Here is an 18,713-nt window from a genome sequence, read left to right as displayed (position 1 = left end):
CCCATGCAAAATTTCAGAAATACTTTTAAAGATAGAGAATTTTTTTTCTTCAGTCTAATTTAGGATCTCTGGGATAAACAAGGTATTTTACATATGCTGCTAGGAATAATTGATAGTTCAAGCTTCTGTGTGTTATACTTGTTAAAATATTTGCATTCACAAGCAAAGTCAGAATTGTAGCTGAAGGCTATATGCATATCTTTCCTAAGGAACATAAGACACAAATATCATTTTGAATTTTAATTGTTTTGAAATCATAAATTTAAAGACACAGACATGCATTTTATAAAAAGAAGACATTGTCTTATTTAAGTCCACCACCCCCTGAAAAATAATGTATGTGTCACATACTATGACAGGTAAAGATATAGGTGAGTTTGAGTGTCTGTCCTTAGGAAGCTTGGAGTCTATTGAGGATGGCAGTATACTAACTAATAATTAGGATAATTTCAAAGCAGTATTGGAAGTCCCACAGTTGTGGTGAGTACTGGGATTCTGGGAGCAAGCAGAAAGAACTCTGTGCTGGTTGTTAGTGACTTTCACAAAGATTCTTTCTTCTCCTTGGCACACGACAAGATGGCACTTCACTGCTTTAAAGTTAGGTGTGACTTATTTTGTCTAATGGAATATGAGAGGTGTTAATTCAAGTCACAAATAGGTGAAAACACTTCCTTACTCTTTTTTCCTTATGGTGACTGTCAATACTACAGATGGTGGAGGCTGCACTGGGACCCCAGAGAGGGTGATGTAGAGCAGAGTTCACAGCTGATCTGCAACAATGTGGTCTGTGTGGGAGATCAACTTTTATGTTTTAAAGCCACAGAGGTGGAGGATGATTGTTTTTGCACATAGTCTAACCTGTACAGATTGCTATGGGTTTATTCTAGACTTGGAGAACTCAGAAAGTTCCCTGTAAGCATGAGGCTAAGCTGAGATCTGAAGGATGAAATGAGAACTACCCAGGTAAAGGGTTGAAGGAAGAGTGTTCCAAAGGTAAAGTACATGCAAAGTCTTGGAGCAGGATGCGGGTCAGTGAATCAGCATGTTTGGGTAAGAGGTGGTTTCCTTTTTTTTTTTTTAAGCTATTGTAGCAGTTCAGCAATCATTGGAGAACTATTCAGAATAGAAAATAGAACTAATAGTTGCATCATATCAAGGGTAAAATGCTGAAAGACTTCTGACAGGTTTATTTGAGTTCTTGGACACAGAAAAGAGAATGGTGGAACTAAATTGCTGTGGATCAAAATAAAAATAATTGTCCCTTATGGAGAATTCACCTGCAAAGTATGAAGTAGTTCTCCTCTCTCCAGAAGGAATGCTCATATGTCTTATTTATGAAGTCATTACCTCAGTTTGTACTTGTTTCTGTACATATGTACTCAAATGGATTTTTCATCTTGTATAAGTCAGTGATGCCTACATCTTCGCATGTGTACTGGTTCATAATCTACTTGAAGATGAAGCCTGTATCATTTTCAATTTTATGTGTTGTGGGTTCTCAATAAGTCCCTATTCAGCACCTGTTATTATTTTAGGAATTTAAAAGCAGTTCAAAGCCTTGACTCACTTGTAAATAACTGCTTTAAGATGGAGATAAGAATCTCCAGGCATATCCGGAAATATATCCCATTTAAAAATGTTCCAGAAACAAGGGTTGAGATGTAGCTCAGAGGTAGGGCACTTGCCTAGTGTGTATGAGGTCCTGGGTTCAGACTCCACCACTGAAAAAAAAAAGTTCCAAAAATATGTTGAGATATTTTGATGATGGTGAAGGCTGTGGACTTCTTCCCAAGACTTAGATTTTTGGGGCCACCATTTCCTGGTTGTGAGTTCTTGATTTGTACTTTCATTGTCTTGGTTTCTTAACTTGTGGTATGCATAGAAAGTCTGCCCTACTAATCTCACAGGGATATTGTGAGGCCACAATGACAACTGAGAAATTTAAAATGCCTCTAAGAATGATGCATTATACTTGTGCTACTGCTATTAAAAGCATCCTTCTTAGGTCTTTATAGGTGATAGATGTGAAGTCTTTGCAACCAACTAGACCTGGGTTTTAATTCTTTCTCTATCATTTAACAGTTGCATAATTTTGGCCAAGCCACCAATCTCCGTATATTACTACTCTCCCACTGACTTAAACTATTATTTCTTTTTTGGTACTGAGGATTGAACCCAGGGGTGCTTAACTATTGAGCAGCCCCCCCCCTTTTTTTTTTATCGGGGCTGGGTCTTGCTGAGTTGCTTAGGGCCTTGCTAAATTGCTGAGGCTGACTTTTGAACTCGAAATCCTCTTGCCTCAGCATCCTGAGCCACTGGAATTACAGGTGTGTGCCACTGCACCTGGCTTAAACTATTATTTCTAAGATTACTTTTATTTTACAAATATTCTTAGAGAAGAAACCTGGTATGCTAGCAGACCATTGAGATTTGAAGTTGTGTTAGTCAGATTTAGGCTGCTATTACCAAAATACCCTACAAGGGTAACTTAGAAGAGGAAAACTTTATTTTGTGGTCATGATTTCAGAGGTTCAGTCACGATCAGGCAACTCCATTGCTCTGGGCCCTAGGTGAAGCGGAACATCAGGGTAGAAGAGTGCGGCAGAGGAAAGCTGTCAGCTAATGGCAACCAGGAAGCAGAGAGAGAGAGAGAGAGGAAGAGAAGGAGGGAGAGGGGAACCAGGGACGAAATGTAATCCCCAAGGGCACATTCCCTATTATATATACTTTCTCTAGTTATACCCTATCTGTCTTACAGTTACCACCCAGTAAACCCTCAAATGGATTATTCCACTGATCAGGTTAAGCTCTCATAATCTACTAATTTCACCTCTGAATAGTCCTGCATTGTCTTACACATGAGTTTTTGGTGGACATTTCATATCCAAACCACAACACTCTGGCCTCAAAAACTCATATCTATCTCATAATACAAAATGCATTTAGTCCAGCTCCAAGAATCCTTAAATTTTTACAGTTCTAGAATTTCCTGAAAGTCCAAGTCCATAGTCTCATCTGAAATTCAAGGCAAACTTTTGGCTGTGAGCTCCTATAAAAAAATCCAAATATTATATGTGTGTGTGTTTTTATGTGTGTGTGTATCAAATATACACATATATCATCATAAATATATATCATCATAAATATATAAATAAATCCAATGTACAATAGCACAGAGTAAACATTTCCAACCCTAAAGGGAGGAATAGGGACATAGAAGGAATGGAACAAAACAAGACCAAAACCCAGCTGGGCAAACAAGTCCAAAAGCTCCATGTCCAGAATCTGGGGCACATTATGGTGAGATGTGATCTCCCAAGGGCTTGGATAGTCTCGACCCTATGGACTTTCTTGTTGCAACTCAGATGGCCTCTTTTTCACACTGGTTCTATTCACAGCCAGCAGCTTTCCTTGGCAGATGTTCCACATTACTGTCATCTCTTAATTCTGGGGGCTCTCCATTCCAGTTTCAGCTTCATTCTCATAGCTTCACACATTACCCTCTCAGAGGATATCTATAGGGAATCTGACCCTGCTACACTTTACCTGGTCTCCCAGGCCTTCCTTTGAAACTTTGGTGGACACCTCTATGACCCCTTAACTCCAGCATCCTGCATTCCTGCAGAACCAGCACCACATGGACAATGCCAAGGTCTGCTGCCAGCCTGGGCTGTCCTTGTTGGACCATGGCTTCAGTGGCTTTTGAGTGCCTGGGTAGTTGAGTATACTGGATCAAATCTTAGGGAAACAATTTCCTAGGCAATCGGAGCAAATACGGTACTTCCACAGGCTCTTAATGAGTTTGTACTTTTATACCCTTGAGCTTGCCATGGATATGTTCTTGCTGATTCCTGAGATGCCTTTCCTATTGTCTCTGTACAGAGTACTTACTTCTTTTTAGTAGTGGTAATCTCTTCAAAACCATAATTTCCTTCATCCCAATCTTACGTGTGCTTTTCTGACTGAACTGGAAACTTAAAAAAAATGTCTGTTTTCTGCCCCTGATTATCACAGTAAACCAGGCTGAAAGCTGCCAGCAATACCCATGCCAGAATTCACCCATCTGAGTTGTCTTCAAGTTTCCTCTGCTAGATTAATTAGTTCAATTGACTAAATTCAGTCTCACAGAGTCTCAGGACATGAACAAAATGTAGACAAGTTCTTTGCCAGGATGTAACATCAATGACCTCTGATCCAATTTCCAATAGAATCTTTGTTCTCCTCTGAAACCTTATGAGCAGTCTTTATTGTCTACATTTCTATTAGTATTCTGATCTTCTGAGTTCCCCCGCCCCAGAATTGCCTGTTAAGCTGTGTTTACAACCCTCTAAGTTTTCTCCAGTCTGCATCTCCAAACTTCTCCAAACTCCTCCCAAAAACCAGTTTCAAAGGCTTCTGAACCACATGATCAGGGTCCAAGTTGAGGCAGATATTATGGCAGAAGAGCATAGTGGAGGAAAGCTGCTCAGTTTATGGAAGGTAGGAAGGAGAGAGGGAGAGAGGGAGAGAGGGAGAGAGGGAGAGAGAGAGAGAGAGAGTGAGTGGGGGGGGAGGGAGAAAATGAACCAGGGACAAAGTATAATCCCCAAGGTCATGCCCCCATTACACACTTCCTCCAATTGTTTCCTACCTACTGTTACCATTCAGCACTCCATTCAGATTATTAACCCATCAAACAGATTAATGCCCTGATTAGGTTATATCTCTCATAATCTAATAATTCCCCCTTGTACATTTCTGTATCACATAACCTAAGTTTTTTTGGAGGACACATCATATCCAAACCTAACAGAATTTATACTAGGTGTGTGAACCTGGGTAAACTAGCTGCTTGGAGTCTCAGTTTCTGGATTAATATCCTGGGGAAAGTATTAGCCAGTTTTCCAGGGTTAAGAGATCATTTGAAGTAGAAAGTACTGACTTATTAAATGTTAATGTATCTGTTAAGTTCATCTCTAAAAATTCTGTACCCAAGCTATTCATGAAAAAGCTGGGCCTCCAGACAGAAGTACATCCACTAATCTACCAAGTATCTTCTCACACAACCTCTGTGGTCTTCTCAAAAAACCTCTGTGGTTTTTTGTGATAAAACAGCAAAGGTGAGCCATTTGATGGCCCCTGGCTATCATGTTAAGTGTGATTAGTGTACCAGCAGCACCAACATCCACCTGGGAGCTTGTTAAAAACATAGACTCGTAGGACCTATAGAGTCAGATTTGCATTTTTCACAGGACTTCCTGGTGATTCATGTACACTATATGGTTTTCAGCACGAAAGCTAGAAAGTCTAAATAGTGCCTGGCACCTGGGGCCAAGGTGAGTCATTCTCTAGGACCAACTGGAGAAAAATTCTCAAATATTTTCATCAAAATTCTTTAACTAGACAAAATACTCAATTAAAAGAAGCACAGGTCTCTCGGTCCTTCCACATAAGTGTACTACTCCCAGTATAACAAAAATATGATTCACTCTCTCAAAGGATTTTCATATTCTGAGGGTTACATAAAATTAGCTGTAGCTAGGCAGTTGCTAAAATGTAAAATAACCTTCCTTTTCTGTAACTATTGGTTTTAGCTGATAGAAGTCATGCATACAGTCATATTTCAGAGAAATTACTATGCCTTAATGAGAACTTTAGGTTGAAGGAAGACATTTCAGTCAAATGATAGTGAAATTGATATGATCAAAATGAAATATGTGGCATATTTATCTAATCAGCTAGAGCCGCAATCTCTAACCATAGTCATTTACAGCTCAATCAACTCATCTGGTCATTATCAGCTAATGATACAATGAGTGATTACCCCCACATTGAAATAATAAGTGAGTTCATGAAAATCAGCACTTCTATTATAAAGTGTGACAGGTAGGACTAGAAAGAAGGCCTCTGAATATAGTGAGTGCCTGGCTTCCATTACAAAAATTTAATAGGAAAAGGCAGAACTGGATCATTGCAAGATTTTGAAAAGTGGCTTAGCAATTTGTACCAAGAATCATTAAAAATTTCACACTTTTGTACCTTGTAATTTTTTTCAAAACAATATAAAACTTTCAAAAATTGCAACTGGAGTCCAAAGAAGTTTTTCTATACCATTTGAAAGTAAGTTGCTGATATGACACTCTTTTCCCTGAATACTTTAGAATGTATTTCCTACAAATGAATACATTCTCCTACATGATCACAGTGAGGAAATTAATGTTGATGCATTACTACCATCTTGTCTTCACACTCTATTCAAGTTTCAACAATTGTCTTAATAGTGTCCTAATAGCAAAAGGATCCAGTTTAGAGCCACATACTCATTTAGTTGTTGTGACTTTTCAATCTTCTCCAATATGGAACAGCTCTTCCTTGCCATTGCTTTTTGTGGTCAAGCCTCTTTTTTTTAAATTTTTTTTTTTTTATTTTAAGACTACAGGTCAGTTATTTTATAGATGACCCCTCAATTAGGGCTTGTTTGGTACTCCCCTAGGATTTGATCAAGGTCATATATTTTTGGCAGGAATGTCACCCAAGTGATGCTGTGTTCTTCTGACTGCATCTCATCAGGCAATACACACGTTGATTAACCCATTACTGATTAAAGTTAATCACTTCTTTGAGATGGTATCCACCAAGTTTCTCATTGCCTTTTCTTTCTCACTTCCTCTCCAAATATCCTATATTTCACCAAACTTTCAATTATTCATTTATTTTTTTATTTGGTACTGGAGATTGAACCCAGGGGTGCTCAACCACTGAGCCACATCTCCAGCTCATTTTTATTTTGAGACAGAGTCTCGTTACTAAGTTGCTTAGGGCCTCATTAAGTTGCTGAGACTGGCCTTGAACTTGTGATCCTTCTACCTCAGTCTCCCAATAATCATTTATTTATTTATTGATGACATTTGTTAGATTAACATGAACCATTTTATTCCATAGTTTTAAATCTATTACTTCATTATTTATCCTAGATTTGGCCAGTGGAAACTTCTTCAAGTGGATTTTGTGTCATTTTTGACAGGTCCTCATCATTCTGCAAGCACTTTCTCTCTCTTTCCGGCACAGGTTATTTCATGCTCCTCTTGTAATTTCCCTATACCAGCACTAGAACCTTCTATTTCCCCAAGGATCCCTGCTTGCTTTAAGTGGATAGTGACATTTAGAAAGAAAAATTGGGGGGCTAAATGTACTCATAGCACCATGACACTGAGTGTGGCTCTCTGGCCTTCTCAGTGTGTAGCAGTAGGAATCTATAAATAGAGATAAGAGTATAGGTATTTAAATCTGTGTATTAAGAGAGGAGCACAGAGTGATACTTCCAATTTGAATCCACCTCCTCATGGCTTATTGTAGATTTCTTTTTTCAGCGACTCCTTTCTCTGACCCTGAGAAATCTGGCTCCCCATATTGTTTATATAATTAGTGACTTTACAATCTCTAGTCACTGCCGACACCCTTCTTTCCCATGAGGATAACCTTATTGTCCTTTTCTCAGTCTCTAGGGCTTCACTTACTGTGCTTGTTTCCTTATTTCAGTTTTTGTGTCTAGCATACATAGACATAAAATATATTTAAAGTCCAATTTCCTTATTTTCTGGGAATTATTTCTAGAAATACTTCTAGAAATATTTTGTTTAGAGGATCTCATTTATTTCTTAAGACCAATCAGAACAGAATTTCTTTTAATTAAAAAAAAGACTGTAAGCTAATTTAATGCCTCTAGCAATAGGGAAACATTACTATTCACACTGTAGAGGTAGACTTTTTGAATTACAGACACACAGACAAACATCCATGTAAAGAGTTTGTAGCTTCAGGTGGACATATTTACTCACAAGTTAGGAATAAAGACAGCAACACAAAAACTCAGGTTCAGAAATCATAGAGCTGTCGCTTTCCTGGTTAGCATAAGATTTTAATTGAAAAAGAGACAATTGAAAAAGACTAATGGAATTCTCTATCCTTTCATACAATAGAAAATAGACACCTATGATTCATTAATTCATTTATCTACATCACCAAATAGAACATAAAATCAAATTTCACTTATCATCACTGCCACCATAACTTATTCTTGATGTACAAACTAGAAACAAAAACAAAATGCAAATTTAGTGTGTGCATTGTGGGGTGAGTATGAGAGCCTGGAGACACAGGGAGACAGAGAGGTTGAAGTTCTATTTCTGTTTGAGGATCACTTCTGGCAGCCAAGAAAAGATGTGCCTGGTTTTAAGCCACCCCTAGTTCCACCATCCCACCTCACTCCCCAAACGGGTTTTGCTCACTGGCAGTGTCGTTTTCCAGGCTTGGGCAGGGTATCCTGGTGGGTGTCCTTCAAAACTGTAAAAGCATAATTAAAAAAAAAGTAACATCATGGTTTCTATACAAATAAAAAATGAGCATATGTCAAAGATTTTCTTATTCATCAATCAGGGAACCAGTAAGATATTATAACTACTTTCCATTTGACTTTTAGAATAGGGTAAAAGAAGGGTAAGAAAAGGAGAAGAAAGAGTGGAAGAGAAGGAAGAAGAGTTAACTATATAATTTTTATGTTGGGACCTAGTCCAAGGAAAAACCTAAATTAAGAATATATTTTTATGCACAAAGATATTTGTGTATACTTAACAGATGAAAATGGGAAGTAGCCCATCAATAAGGAAATGGTTAAATAATGGTAAAGACATAGATTATTTGGCAATCACTAAAAATGTTTTTTGAGGATCTTCTAGTTAAGAGGGCAATTTGAGCATACACTCTGGCTCTAATTTAGAGTAACCCCGAATGGAGGTGAGGGTGTGCTATGATTACGGTAGATATATATTTCAGTTTACCTGGCACATTCCTAGTTTACCATTGTCTTATAATTTTTAATTTCCCTTTTTGCTTTAAAAAGTGCCTCAGTTTAAATAATAAATTATACTGCCACTCTACTGTTAGTTGGCTGGTGAGTAAAAGGATCAGATCTCAATCTCAGTTATTTTTCTGGTAAATAACCTAGGAGAGGAGACTACAAATAAGAGTCTCTTTTACAATGTTTACGTTCAGTTTACACTTAGGTCAGAAGAGTGCCTGGGATATTATAACCGTTCAGAAACGTTAGCAATTATCATTGTTATTATTATATTTGATGTGACTAGACAGGTTGAGCAAATTTAGGGCACTACTATGACTGGTTCTTCACTAGGGCAGTTGTGGATTTGGGGGCACTGCCCAGAGTACTCAGGGTTGCTGTAACTAAGATGCAGACAAAGCTTATAGGCACAGAGGCGAAGCTCCCTGCTGTAACTACTTCTGTTAGAGCTTGTTGATTTTTTCCTATTGGCTTCCAGATCTAAGTAAAACTATCACAAATTTAAACTTTTTCTTTGCCACTTTTTTGGGCCAAAATGTTAGAATAGGGCTGTAGACAAATTTTAGACATCTGAATAATAATTTTAAAAAAGTAGACAAGCACATAGCTTGTGAAAAACCTGAAAAGAGAGAACATTTTAAGAGAAAGTGACAAATCTTAGCAATCAAGTTGTCTCTCATTATTGAAGTTCTGGGATAAACTATAGGAGATTTAAATTAAATTTTCTTATCAAGATTCAGGAGGAGCTTGAATCTAAATGCTAGAGTAGACATTATGACCACTGTACAGAAAATGGACTCTAAGAAAGATGTTGTAGAGATGGAAAAATGTAAGTGCTGAAATAAAAACTGAAAGGAAGAAACACAGAAACACAGACTGGTATAGGAAACTAATTGCTTATGGATGTTCTCCCTTAGCTTAGGGGAAATTTGTGAGGAGAGAAGAGACTGACTTTGAAGAGAGCTACCATAAATCCAAAATATGTATATTAAGAATTCTAGAAAGAGATGACAAAATAAACAGAAGTAATAATAACAAATATGATAGAAGACAACTTCCACCAGCCGATAGAAGATTTGAATATTCAGAACAAAAAGATTCACTGATTGGCTAGTGTGAGGATGTTCTGTTGGATTTTTTTTTTTTGGTGGGGGGAGAGAATCCTATAAGTATCTGTAAAATAAAACAAATGTCAAATTTCTCCACTATAGCACTAAATTTGAGAAGACAGTGGAGCATCAGCTACCAAAGGGTTGAACAGAAAGGATTATGACATGAGAATCTTAGACCCAGCATAAAAGCCTCAAAAGGGAGATAATCAGAAATGCAAATTTTTGAAAATTTATTTTTAACTGACAAATAAAAATTGCATATATTTATCATGGACAACATGTTGTTTTGAAATACATATGCATTATATAATTGTCATTAACATATGTGTAACCACACATGCTTATAATTTTTTGTGTTGAAAACACTTTATTAAAATTTTTTCAAGAATAAAACACATTTTTATTAACCACAGACACCATGATATGTAACAGATCTCTTGAACTTGTTCCTCTTATTTAACTAAAATTTTGTATATTTTGACCAACATCTCTTCCACACCCCCACTACACTCCCACCAGTGTTTGCCAGCCCCTGCTCACCACCATCCTATCTTGTACGTGTTCAACTTTTTTAGATTCCATGTATAAATGAGGTCATGTGGTATTTATTTTTATGTGCCTGGTTTATTTCACTTAACATAATTTCCATTAGGTTCATCTATGTTGCAAGTGACAGTATTTCCTCATCTCAAAGGTTGAATAGAATTTCGTTGTGTACATGTACTGCATTTTCTTCCTTTTTTAAAAAAAGGTTTTTTTTATTTATACATGACAGTAGAGAGTATTTTGACATATCATACATACATGGGGTATAACTTCCCATTCTTATGGTTGTATGTGATGTGGAGTTACACTGGTCATGTATTCATATATGAACATGGGATTGTTGTGTCTGATTCACTCCACTGTCTTTCCTGGTTCCACTCCACCCGTCTTCCTTCATTCTCCTTTGTCTAATCCAACAAACTTCTGTTCTCCACCCCACCCCCCTGCATTGTGTTAGCGTTCACATATCAGAGAGAACATTCAGCCTTTGGTTTTTTGGGATTGGCTTATTTACCGCATTTTCTTTATCCCTCTGTGTTGATGTATACTCAGTTTGATTCCATATTCTGGTTACCTGTGACCATGGGAATGCAGATATTTCTTTGACATACTGATTTAATTTCCTTTGGATGTATGCCCAGTAGTTGGGATTGCTGGATCAAAATGCAAGTATTTTGAATTAGCCAATAACATATCTTTAAAAAGAAACATGTTTTTATTAAAAAAAAAAGAGTCAAAATAAGAACTCAAGCATGGATAAGATGCAGTATAGATGTACAATGCAACTGTCAGAAAGAATGCTTCAAGGGAAGGAAAAAAGAAAGGAAAAAAGTCAGAGAAAGGGAATAAAGTTATAGTAATTTTCACAAGTTTTATAGAAAGAAGTTAATAGGAATTTTATTAACATTGGTAAAGAAGAACAGGTTTAAGCAACTATGGGAAAATTTGAAGATGTGGGTACAGAAACAAAGCCTCTCAGACTGTGGTTTTGGTTACGAAAGCCAGAGAGATCAATATACTAGAGTAGAAAATATCAACCTTTTTTGGAGTGGAAGGAAATATCCCAAAGAGTCATATCTGCTGGGTATGTTTCTCCTGGTCTTGTTTTCCAAACACAGGAGGACAGTGCATTATCAGTGATGTGCTGCAGGTCCTGGGAACAAGATCACAAGCTTAAGGTGGGGGGGGGGGGGTGGGCGGCACTGCCATGTGCTGTTTCACTTGTGGGAATACTGCATTCAGTGTTGGCACCTGATTTTCATTTGTTGGTAATTTCCACAAACCCAGAGTGCTGGGGACTTGAACCCGGGCCTCCAGCATGAGAGGCAGGCATTCTACGAGATGGGCTATATGGCCTGCACTGGCACCTGATTTTCAAAGAAGGTCCTTAGCCTGGGAAGTCCTGCAGAGGAGATGAATTAGGCCTATCTGAACTGCAGAGGTGGGGGGGGAACTGTACCTTTAAACAATGACTCTCAACACCTTTTTTATTCTCTTCTATCTCTAAGATTCTTAGAAACTTTCTTCAAATAACACATGTATTTGAGTGATCATAGATCAGATTTCTATTTTATTTCTCCTGCTCCATTCTAGAATACAAAGAATAGACATTTTCATTTTCCATTTTGCAAGAGGAAGGAGTGAGTAAAGGACAAGAGTCAAGAGTGTCACACATAATCTTTTTTTCCTCTGGTACTGGTGATAGAACCCAGGAGCTCTACCACTGAGCTCCCAGAACTTAAAAAAAAAAAAAAAAAAAAAAAAAAATATATATATATATATATATATAAAATCAAAAATGTTTTACTCTGGATCTAATCAAGTCATTTGACCTAATTTCTAGTTTACAAGAAATTCAGGGGTTGGAAGAAGGAATTATGAACCTCATAATAAAAAAAAAAATCCTAATTTGCCCAAGACTGATGGGATTCCCCAGATGCATTATTGGTGCTTGCTCAAAATGGCAGATTCCAGGGCAAACCAGGATAGTTTTTAGCCTATAATCAGAACAAATCCATGATGTGGGGCAGGCCTGGTTCTTAACAAGTCAGTGCCACAACAAGCGATTCAGGAGGATAAGGCAGGAGGATCACAAGTTCACGACCAGTCTCAGCAACTTTGCAAGATGCTCAGCAACTTAGTGATACCCTAAAGTTTCCAACACTTCAGCCTTAACGATAAACTTTGGTCTTCTAGGAGATTGCTTATCGAGTGAGGAGGAGCACCAGCTTGCAGTACAGGGTATGGGGAAACAAATCCACAGGTATGGCTTGTCTCAGTACAAAAGGCTCGCCTAGAAGCTTCTTAGCAGAGTTTGGAGAACAGCACAGCTCAATGATGTTCCTGTGGTTTAACCACGGGGCTTGCAGGAAACAAAAACTAGAGTGTGGATGGCCCTGCAGTTTCGAATAGCTTGAACCACCTGGTAATGCAGTCCAGTGTGGGCTGGGTTCACCACAGTGACAATTGACTGCCTGTCTTCCTTCGATTTGAGTAGCTGTGGCAAAATCTTATCTGCTCTACTAGCATAAAATTCACAGTTGGTGATGCCATGGAAGGCTGCTGTCCACCTGGCATCCTCTACCACCTGCTCCATTAATTCAATCCCAAGGATCTGGGATGCACGCTGAGCCAGAGAGAGGCCAATCACACCAGTTCCACAGCATGTCAAGGAGGGTGGTATTAGGATTCACTCCCCTCAGCTCCCCCACAGTTCAAAAGAGCATCTCTGCACAGCAGTGTTAATCTGGAAAAAGGAATCTCGAGAGATGTGAATCTTCAAACCCAGAAGGTCTTCAAAGATGTGAGGCTTCCCACATCTGGTAAGGGGACTGCTGATGGCTATGATGGGTCATGGTGCATTCCTGGAAGTAAAATGAGGTCAAGTCACAGACTACTCCAGGGCCTTTGATGAAAAATTCCTTTATGGTTTCCTTCTGAATATATAGCTCCTCCTGACTTAATTCCTGGGGATAGAAAATGATGATAGCCATTGTATGTCCTTGACTATTGGCACAAACTATGAACTCACACCAGTGTCCACCTTCATGAAATAGAGGACAGGGTTCCACTGGAGAATGTTGAAAGAATACTTTATTGCACTGAGTCACTTGATTGTATTTTTGGGGGATATTTTTCAGATGGTCAGGCTGAATGCAGATGATGTTCTCATTTCTTCAAGTTCCTATGTAGGGCCTCACAGTCTTTGGGTTGCCATCTGGCCCTTGCTTCACAGAGAAGGTGGGCTTATTTCAGTAACCACTGAAGACAGGAGAGGGTATATCAGGATGGAGAAGACAACAGAGCCCTTCAGATTTGGGTGCCGTGATTGGGCCATTGACTGTTGAGCACCTGTAGGGAAGACTTAGCCTTTGTAAAATTTTCTTCTGAGTTTCAAATTTCACTTGAGTTGTACCTTCTGAGTGATCACATGAAAGCACTTTGTGGAACAAATCTGCCTTATAACCAGCTTCTCACATCAGGTTTCTATCCTTGCTTTCATAAGGAATCGCCTCCTCATCTGCCCTGCTCCTCCTCCACTTCAGCCATAATAGGCCCTGGGCCTCCTGACCTTAGCAGTCAAGGAAGGAGGGTTCCACAGTGAGGGACTTAGTACTGGATGCTCAATCTGCCAAAAGACAAACAGCTGCATCTTCTGACATTGCTCAAACCATGGAATTGACTTGTTTGGACAAACAAGAAAAATGTAACATTCTAGAAATGTAATTTGGTGTTGAAGGAAAATTATCTTGAGAAGTTTCCTGTTTGATATGTCTAAATGTAACCTTTCAAAAAATATAGTTTCTCAATATTAAAGACATGTTCATGCATTCCTGCTATACAGCATAAATGCCCATGTAACTTATTAGGTTGAAAAGAATTTTCTGTCTGATTCAGTAGAATATGACTTTATTACATATAAGTGAAATCTGTGAAGAAACAAAGGAAACTGTTTTTCTTGGGACATGGCAGACTCTTCCCTTTTGCCTACTATATGTTCTTATTAGAACAGTGTGTGTGTGTGTGTGTGTGTGTGTGTGTGTATGTGTGTGTGTGTGTGTGTGCACGTGTGTGCATGTATGCAGGCAGACATGTACATACACACCCAGGATCAGCTTTCCAAGAGTGTAACTGACAACAGGACCATTCTGACATCTAGTTTTTCTGACTAGAATCTGAAAGTCAGCTGCATTTTACTTAAAACATGGAGTTCTGTCTGTTCATTGTTTCAGTGATCATTAAGAGAGGCTGTTTTGATTGAATAAAAGTTATTTGCTAATGTTTGTGGAACAAATATTTGTGTCTCACTATTCAACTTGTGCATAGTGAGGACTGGTTCCCCCTGTCTGAAATAGTTATCAGTGTTTTTAACAGCTTCTCTCCCACCCAACAATGTTGGTAAAATGGGGTTCTCCAAAGAATAAGGATGCTTATTTTGGATATGAGAGCATTGCAATGGGAATACTTATGCCATGGTAGACTATGAGTGCAGTCAGGTTGAGGGGTCAGAATGGCAATTATCAAGAGTACAAATAATGAGTGGGTGAGGACGTGGGGGTAAGGGTATACTCATACATTATTGGTGGGACTGCAAATTAGTAAAACCACTCTGGAAAGAAGTATGGTGGCTCCTCAAAAAACTAGGAATGAAACCAGCAGATGATCCAGCTATCCTACTCCTTGGTATTTATCTAAAAGGTCTAAAATCAGCATACTATAGGGATGCAGTCATATCAATATTTATAGCAACATAATTCATAATAGCAAAATTATGGAATTTAGGTGCCCTTCAACAGATGAAGAGATTTAAAAAAATGTGCTACATGCACACACCTATCACATCACACATACTGGAATATTACTCAGCCACAAAGAAGAATAAAATGATGGCATTTGCTGAAAAATGGATGGAATTGGAGACTATCTTGCTAAGTGAAATAAGTCACACCTAGAAAGTCAAAGGTTTTTCTCTGATATGTGGAAGTTAGTCCAAAATAAGTGCAAAAAAAAAAAAAAATAGAAGAAAGATCAATGGAGTAGAGGAAGGGGACTGAGGGGGAGGGGAGAAGGATGGGATAAGGGAAAAACAGCAGAATGAGTCTGACCTAACTTTCCTATGTACATATGTGAATATACCACAGTGAATCTTACCTTTATGTATATCCCCAAGGCACTAATTAAAAAAAAAGTAAATAGCAGAAAGATCAGTAGGGTAGAAGGAAGGGAAAAGGGAGAAGGAAGAGGGAAAGGAAAAGGGAAGTACTGGGGACTGAATGAGAGCAAATGATATTCCATGTTTGTATAATTATGCCAAAATAAATCCTAATGCTAGTCATAACTAAAAAGAACAAAGCAATAACAGCAAAAACCTCCCAACATTAGCCTTGAGGGGGAGCAGGGGAAGAAGTTGAGGGAAGGGGAAGTTTTTATTGGCAAAAAGTGAGGAAGATGACATAAGATTTAGAAACAATAATCCTTGGCGACAAGGTTTAATAACAAGGGTGGCAATAGTCTGAAGTTGAATAGATAGTTGCTGGGCAGATGACCCTGTAGAAGTTTGATTTTTAAAATATCTTTTTCTTGCCAGGCATAGTGGCACATGCCTGTAATCCCAGCAGCTCGGGAGGCTGAGACAGGAGGATTGAGTTCAAAGCCAGCCTCAGCAAAAGTGAGGCACTAAGCAACTTGGTGAGACCCTGTCTCTTAAAAAAATACAAAATAGGGCTGGGGATGTGGCTCAGTGGCCAAGTGTCCCTGAATTTAATCCCCAATACCCCACTCCCTATCTTTTTCTTTCTTTTCTCTTTTCTTCTTCTTCTTCCTCTTCTTCCCTCTTTCCCCCTGCTGCCTCCTCCTTCTCCTTCTCTTTTTATATAAGGTTATTGAGGCTTTTGTGATAGTATCGGGTAATCTTCTTGACAATGCTTCCTTCATCACCTCCCAGCTGTATTTTTTTGTTGTTTGTTAGGGTTGACGCAAGTATTGCAGGGGTTCAACCTGCAGAAGGCCAGCACAGCCCTATCTGTTATGACAAATATTCAACAAATCAATAAGATTAGAATTTATTATCAACACATTGCTGTGAAGATTTAAACAAACAATATGTGAAAAACACTTAGGACATTACCTGGCACCTGGTAACTACTCCATAAATGCTACTCGTTTGTCTACATATGTATTGTTTACTTGCTGGTTTGTATATGTCCCTGTCATTTTTTCTGGAGAGGATTTAAGGCAGCTGATAAAAATAATCACCAAGAGTCTACTTATCGCGTCCCCTCTGGCCGCAGAGAGAAACACGACAAATGTCTGAAGCTTTGGAAGTTTATTGTGCACAGTTCCTCTCCTACGCTTCTCTTACCCCTAGCTTCTGCGCACTCCCAGCTTCCCTTCTCCCAGCTTCTTCCAGCTCCCGCGTACTCCCTGCTTCCAGCTTGGCTTCAACCTCTGCCTCCGCCTTCGCCGCTTCTTCCGCTTCTTCCGCTTCTTCCGCTTCTTCCGTCCCCGCCGCTTCTGCCTCTTCCTCAGCTTCTGCCCCCTACTCTCCCACCCACCAGGCTTATATACACTTCAACCAATCAGGGGAGAGTACACGAGATAAACGCGGACAGCTGCAGGCACAGGATGGGTACACGAGGGGGGCATGCTCTAGTCACATCGTTAACTAGCCAATCATTGGAATTCGCTGGTTGTTTACTGTATAGCTGGCCGCTTTTGGCTCAGCGTCAGGCGCCATCTTGACCATGCCTAAGGCTGGGGGCCCTAGAAACCCCGACATCTACTTGCAATTAATCTGATTCAAGGACCTGGAATAAAAACATTCTCCCTATATTTTCCCCATATCTTTCCATTCAGCACCACCAGTTTCTGTTCAGCACTCGTTTTGCAAGGCATTTTCTACTTAACTTATCTGTCTCTAAAAGAATGGTCCTCAGAGAAGCAATCTGCTTATTGCCTAACATTACCAAGTAGATCCCCATCAAGTCCGCCATTGTTCCTAGGACTTAGGTCTTCAGAGACAATGAACAACACCATGGAGTTGGCACAATCAATAGATATGAAATGACTGCCAAAGAATACCTGTGTCAAAGCAGACAGCATGTGCCTTGACAGGTAGAGTGGAAGTATTGAGATAATCCAAAGATCCCAGCAGAAAGCTGAATCAGAAGGAGGCAGAACTTCCATGCAGATGCTCCAGGGAGCTTCAGAGTGACCCTCTGGGATAGGAGGAGGTGACACAGCTAACCCTTAGCATGGCCACTCTATTCTCCAATGTAACCATAGGCAAATAGTCCCAAGTCATGACTATGGAGAGTAGGGTAGAATTCAGGTGCCTTTACATCCTCAAACGCCCTTATTCTAGTAGAGGAGTCTTTGACAGATGGGAAGATCTGGTCCTTTGCCAATTCTCCACTAAACAGTTGAAACCAGGAACAAACTTTTAATGAGACTTTATTTGAATGTTCAATAATAATAGGAGAAAAGTTTAACACAGAGAATCATTACAATCTCAAACCTGCTTTAGAGAGCCACATGAACCTGATTCCCAGCCTCACTCTCAGATTGCCATGTGACTTGGTGGACAGTCCTCCTCTAATGTGGTATCTTTCAGTTCTTTCGAGCCCTTGGTACCACAGTACCTCTCAGCCCAGATAAGAGGATGTTATGGTTTAAATGTGGTGGTGTCCCCCAAAAGCTCATATGTGGTACAATGTAAAAAGGTTTGGAGGAGAAAAGATTGGGCTATGTCCTTAAACTAATCAGTGAATTCAACCCTGATGGGATTAACTGAATGGGAACTAGAAGCAGGTGGAGTATGGTTCCAGGAAGTGGTTCATTGGGGGTGGGGCTATGGAGTATATATTTGTAGCTGGAGAGAGGAGTCTCTCTCTTGTCTTCCTGCTCACCATGTAAGCTGCTTTTCTCTGCCATACTCTTCTGCCATGATGTTCTGCCTCACTTTCCAGTGCCAAGGCATGGAGTCGGCCTTCTATAGACTAAGACCTCTGAAACCGTGAGCCCTCAAATAAATTTTTCCTCCTCTTATGTTTGTTCTGGTTGGGTCCTTTAGTCACAGTAGTGAAATAGGTGACTAAAACAGAGGAGGATTTTTTTTCGCATTGCTTACTTCCTGCTCCAGAGTTAACCTCTTCCCAGACTATTGTAACTTGGAGCACCATCCCCTTCAGAGAAGACTTCATGCCCAACCACATGGCTTT

General features: G+C 39.3%; 1 pseudogene; it reads right to left on the bottom strand.

The window, feature by feature from the left end:
* Positions 1 to 12,698: 12,698 nt before the first annotated feature.
* On the bottom strand, positions 12,699 to 17,486 carry LOC124976369 (tRNA (uracil(54)-C(5))-methyltransferase homolog; annotated as a pseudogene).
* Positions 17,487 to 18,713: the final 1,227 nt, after the last annotated feature.

Source organism: Sciurus carolinensis, chromosome 2 (genome assembly GCF_902686445.1).
Source record: "Sciurus carolinensis chromosome 2, mSciCar1.2, whole genome shotgun sequence".
NCBI lineage: Eukaryota > Metazoa > Chordata > Mammalia > Rodentia > Sciuridae > Sciurus > Sciurus carolinensis.
The sequence above is the reverse complement of the archived record's forward strand: the minus strand, read 5'-3'. Positions and strand labels throughout refer to the sequence as shown.